The sequence below is a fragment of the Rhincodon typus genome, chromosome 3, assembly GCF_021869965.1.
Source record: "Rhincodon typus isolate 14 chromosome 3, sRhiTyp1.1, whole genome shotgun sequence".
In the NCBI taxonomy this organism is placed as follows: Eukaryota; Metazoa; Chordata; class Chondrichthyes; order Orectolobiformes; family Rhincodontidae; genus Rhincodon; species Rhincodon typus.
This window is the reverse complement of record NC_063334.1, coordinates 103,025,999-103,031,330: the sequence shown is the minus strand read 5'-3', so window position 1 is coordinate 103,031,330 and position 5,332 is coordinate 103,025,999. Positions and strand designations below refer to the sequence as shown.

At 44.2% G+C, this 5,332-nt stretch overlaps 1 protein-coding gene across 1 annotated transcript in view; it reads left to right on the top strand.

The window, feature by feature from the left end:
* The window catches only part of LOC125482815 (microtubule-associated serine/threonine-protein kinase 4-like), a 399,885-nt gene that overhangs the window by 139,658 nt on the left and 254,895 nt on the right, over positions 1 to 5,332 (top strand). The gene's annotated exons all lie outside the window — the stretch shown is intronic.

Here is a 5,332-nt window from a genome sequence, read left to right as displayed (position 1 = left end):
GAAGAGGCGGGGATGGGGCCAGGAAAGGTGAGTGTAGGTGTCTAAAAGGGCAGTGCAGCAGATATGTGGGAATTTGACTATTTACAAGATCCTCCACCAAGCTGTGTTCTGTCCTGACTTGAAACTATATCACTGTTCCTTCACTGATGCTAGGTCACGTTCCTGGAATTTGTTTTTTTACAATACTGTGGGTATTCCTTTCACTACATGGACTGCAACAGCTCAAGAGGTTCCACCTCAAACACCTCCAGGGCAGTTAGTGATGAGCAATAGTCAGCCATGTGACGTGCTAAAAGAGAATCAAAAAAAGTAAACTGTAAAATAAAATAAAAAATTGAAGCTGCTGTGTTCATCCAGCCCTGCACCTTGTTGTCTCTAAAAAATTGAAGGCTGGGAAAGAAATTCAATCCATATTAAATGAAAATTAATGTAAAAAATGACTCACAAGCAGCCTGGTTTTAATTCTCCAGGCTATCACATTGCAGAAATTATTTGGTGCAGATACTCTCCAGGATTTCAGTAGAAGCTGTGATCAAGGGAAAATGGAGCCAGCTGAAGAAGTCTTCAGTGGTGGCAACAGATACTAGTGCATGCTAATAGTCAGAGTGACTGCAGGACTGAAGGCAGTGGTGGAGGAAAAGGAATGCTTGTGTATTGGAATGTGCAGCCACAGAACAGCAAGTGTGACACACACAATGTTATAGTGAATGTCATGCTATTACCTTGATTGAGCTGTGCCTATTTTGTGACATCGAGTGCACATTAAGCAAGGGTTTAGCACCCTGTGGCTACTCCAGGTTGTCACTCTTGCAACATTGTATTTTCCATAGAATCCCTACAGTGTGGGAACACACTGACTCTCCAAAGGGCATCCCACCCAGACTCATCCCCCTACCCCCCCTCATATTTGCCCAAGGGTGGAATTGAACCTGGGTCCCTGACGCTGTGAGGCAACAGTGCTAACCACTGAGCCACCGTGCTACCCCGTCCCTTTCAAAGACTTTTTTTTTTCTCTGGGATTATTGTAGAGGTTACATGGTAAGATGGCATACTTTCATTGACAGGCTGAATTTTGGGGAGGTTTTATGTCAGATAGCAATTTCCCAGAACTTCACTATCGAATCACATTTAAAGTTTCGGGAGAGAAGATTCCTTAATGAGTGTAAATTACCACAGTTGTATCTAGTTTTCAAGAGCGGTGACCTGCAAATGTGCTTTTCAATATCTCTGTGCGTTGACAATGAATGGTAATGGTGGGTTTGTTATTGATAATGCCTTATGTTCGTTATTGGTTCCCACCGTAGGTGGTCAAGGCATTTTATTTTTAATGGGACTTGGTTGAATCTTGTCCTTATTTCCTTCTGATTCTGTTTTGTCCTGAGAGTGCGCTAACAAACCCTTGCAATCTGGACTGAATAGTTTCTCATTTGCATGCATGTTGCTTTAACCTCTCTGAAGGTTAAATTGACTCCCCAGCAGGTGGAAGAAGGCTTACTGCTAATTAAGTTGCTTTATTTCCCAGTCAATTAAACATGCAGTGCTGCAGTTCTGATCAGGTTTGTTTGGGTCAAATTAATTAAGCAGCAGTCGAGAACAAAACTAAATCACCCAACTTCGTATTGTTCTCCTCCTTCGGCATTTCCTCGACTGAGGATGCCTTTCTTCCCTCCACAGTTGTTGGCCTGAGGTAACTGAACAGTCTAACGCTGGATCCTCATCCCCTGCCACTGGTGTTTGAAGAAGCACGGAGTGGCATGCTTGGGTTTATACATGCTCCTTCCACTGGACCAAGCCTCGTCTCTATCAGGATCTGCCGAAGATATCCAAGATTGTTAGCACCTTCACGGATGCTGCTACTTCAGTTGGACAGCCTTCACTATGAGATCTGACCGGGCCATGGGGTTTGGTGCATTTTACACTGAAGGCTTTGAGGACATCCTTGAGGCTGTTGTTTGTCTATTGTTCTTGTAACGGCTTACCATCTTGAAACTGAGTAGAAAACTTGTTTTGGAATCTTTTGTCAGGCATACAGACAGTGTTGCTCCCTCGGTGCAGCTAACTGACTGTAAGCAGTGCCTCAATAATGGGGATACTGGTGTGAGAGAGGGCACTGATACTGGAGCATCTGTTCCACCATTGGATTTGCAGGATTTTTATTTTGGGTTTCACTGGGTTTCATCTTCTAGAAATTTGAGATGTCTGGTGCACATTGTCCATGTCTCCGACACACATGGAAGTGTAGGTAGTGCTACTACCCTGTAGATGGTAGGCTTGGTATCCAGCTTTGAGGTCTTTGTCATCGAATGCTGTGTTCCTCAGATGGCCAGAGGCTACGCTGGCACCCTGGAGGCGGTGTTGATTTCACTGTCAACATCTGCCCTTGCTGAAAAGGAGACTTCATGAATCTGAGAATTTATTCACATTGTCCAGTGGCTCACTGTGGATTCTGATAGTTAGGTGACAGTGACGCAGGCTGAAAGCAGGTTGATAGAGGATCTTTGTCTTCCGGATGTTTAGCTTAATCCCTATTCTCTGATATTGTAGAATCTGGGAATCCTGACAGCATGAAAGCAGGCCATTTGGCCCATCGAGTCCGCATTGCCCCTCTGAAGAGCATCCAACCCAGACCCACCCACCTACCCTATAATCCTGCATATGCTTCTGTGAAAGCATTGATGATGATCTGGAGCCCTGCCTCTCAGTATGTGCACGTGCAAGCATCACCTGTGTACTGCAGCTTGAAAACAGAGGTGGCTGATCTTGATTCAGGAATAACATTACCTACACAGATTCTTCCAACTTTTCCTGGATAACTGCTTGTTCTCTGTACGTTCCTCAGGAAAGGATTATATTGCTCTTTTTCAACAAAAATCCCCACAGGAAAAGTGGGGTTTAGTTTTGACTTCTGCCCCAAATAATGGTTGGGCAGAAGAGCTGTTATTCCGACCTTATTGCCCTGTCCTTCCCTTTCAAGCACCTTTTTGTGGTTTTCAGCAGCAATGGTCAGCATTACCGTTTACTGTAATTTGTTGTGAGCTGCTAGGCCGGAACTTGTATAAGGTACTTGCATTGAAAGAGGTTAATGTTCGAATGGACAAATCCAACCGCTAATTACCACCCCAGCAGTCTACTTTTGATCAACAGTAACCCACATAAGCAAGTTAAAAATGTACAAAAACAGAAGTTGCTGGAATAGCTCAGCAGGTCTGGCAGATCTGTGAAGGAAAAAAACAGTTAATGTTTCGGGTTTGGTGACCCTTCCTTAGAATTTGTTCTTGGAATTCGTTCTGAGGAAGGGTCACCGGACCTGAAATGTTAACTGATATTTTTCTTCACAGATGCTGCCAGACCTGCTGTGCTTTTCTAGCAACTTGTGTTTTTGTTCCTGGTTTACAGCATCCGCAGTTCTTTTTGGTTTTTTATTCGAGTTAAAAATGAACATTGTTTGCAATTAATGAGCTTCACTTTTGATATTAGGGGCCCTAGTTGTAATTTTCAAATCCTCTGTGGCTGCAGATGAGGTGCCAGAGGACTGGAGGACGGTGAATGTTTTCTTATTATTTTAGAAAAGAGAGAGAGAGACTAGGAAATTGTAGACCAGTCAGTCTAGCCTTGGTGATGGGCAAGCTATTAGAATTCTGAGGGACGTAATATATTTCCAATTGGAGAAACAGGGATAAGTTAGGGATAGCCAGTATGGATTTATTCAAGGAAGGTCATGTTTGACAGGTGTGATTTGAATTTTTTTTTGAGATGGTAGCCTGGAGTTTTGATGCGGGTAATATATTTGAAGTGACGTGGACTTCATGGACTTTAGCAAGACTTTTGGTAAGGTCTCTCATGGCAGAATAATTAAGAATGTAGGAGCCCATGAGATCCAATGCAAAGTACCACGTTGGATCCATGTTGGCTGAGAGGGTGGTGGCAGAGGGATGTTTCTGCGAGTGGAAATCTGTTCCCAGAGAGTTTCTGCAAGGTTTCAGTGCTTGGCACTTACTGTAAGTGCTGTGCACTAATGATTTGGACTTAAATATAGGGGATATCATCAAAAAGTTTGCAGATGACACTAAATTGTTAAGATGATAAGTAGTGGGGACGATAGCCAAAAACTCCAGCAGGATATCAATGGTCTGTTAAGTGGCAGGTAGAATTCAACCTGGAAAAGAGTAATTGAGTGCACTTCAGGGAGGGCTAACAAGGCAAGTGATTACACTTTGGATGATAGAACCCTGGAAAGTACTGAATGTCAAAAGGACATGGTTTGTATATCCACAGATCCGTGCAAGTAACAGACAAGTTGGTGAAAGAGGCATTTGGAGTACTTAAAATACTGGAGCAGAGAGTTAGGCTGGTACTGTATAAAATGTTGTTTAGGCCACAATTGGAGTAACGTGCAGCTCTGGGCACCATGTTGTAGGAAAGATGTGATTGCACTAGAGAGGATGCAGAGATGATTTACCAGATGATGCCTGGACTGGAGTGTCTGACCTATGAGAAAAGGTCAGATAGGCTGTAGTTGTTTTGTTTGGAGCAGTGAAGGTTGAGAAGGGACCTGGTAGAGCTATACAAGATTCTAAGGGTGATAGATAGGGTGGATAGGAAGGTACGTTTTCCGTTGTCAGAGGGGTCAATCACCAGGGAGCATACGTTTAAATTGAAATGCAGAATGCTACGAGGAGAGTTGAGAATTATATTCACTCGGTGGGTGGTGAGAGTCTGGAACTCACTGCCTGAAAGGGTGGTTGAGTCAGAAACACTCACATTGCTGTAGCTTCCAGGGCTATAAACCATAAGCTAGAGTATGGGACTAGGGTAGTCATACTCTTGTTGATTGCGGATGCAATAGGCTGAATAACTACTTCCATGCTGTAAGCCTCTGTATGTCTGAGTATATTGGGCTATGCAGAATCCTGGCAGAACCCACAAAGAGGAAAGAATCAAGTGAGATAACTTAAGTTGCCACAGGAGAACTGTTTAACATTATCAAACGTAGGTGAAGTCACAGACTTTATAGAACTGTGGAAATGTTCAATCCTCTGTCTTCTAAAGCAGTGCAGTCAAGTGCCAGTGATGCCCTTGCCACCAGGCGTCCGCACTGGACCTCACCAATGCAGATGCTACCGATGGTGAGGGAGGTCCAGGTCTCGAATTCCAAAGGCCTGGGCCTCCATCAGGCAGCTTGTGCAGCATCTTTGGTGGCATGGTGGGTCTACCTGGCCTTTGGTGGCTTCTTCGGCATTGTGGTGGGATCGGCCTGGGATTCCAATGGTCTGCGATTCCTTTCGGCAGCTTCAGTGTCAGTTTTCCTTGACCTCGAGCCTTGGAGCTGTGA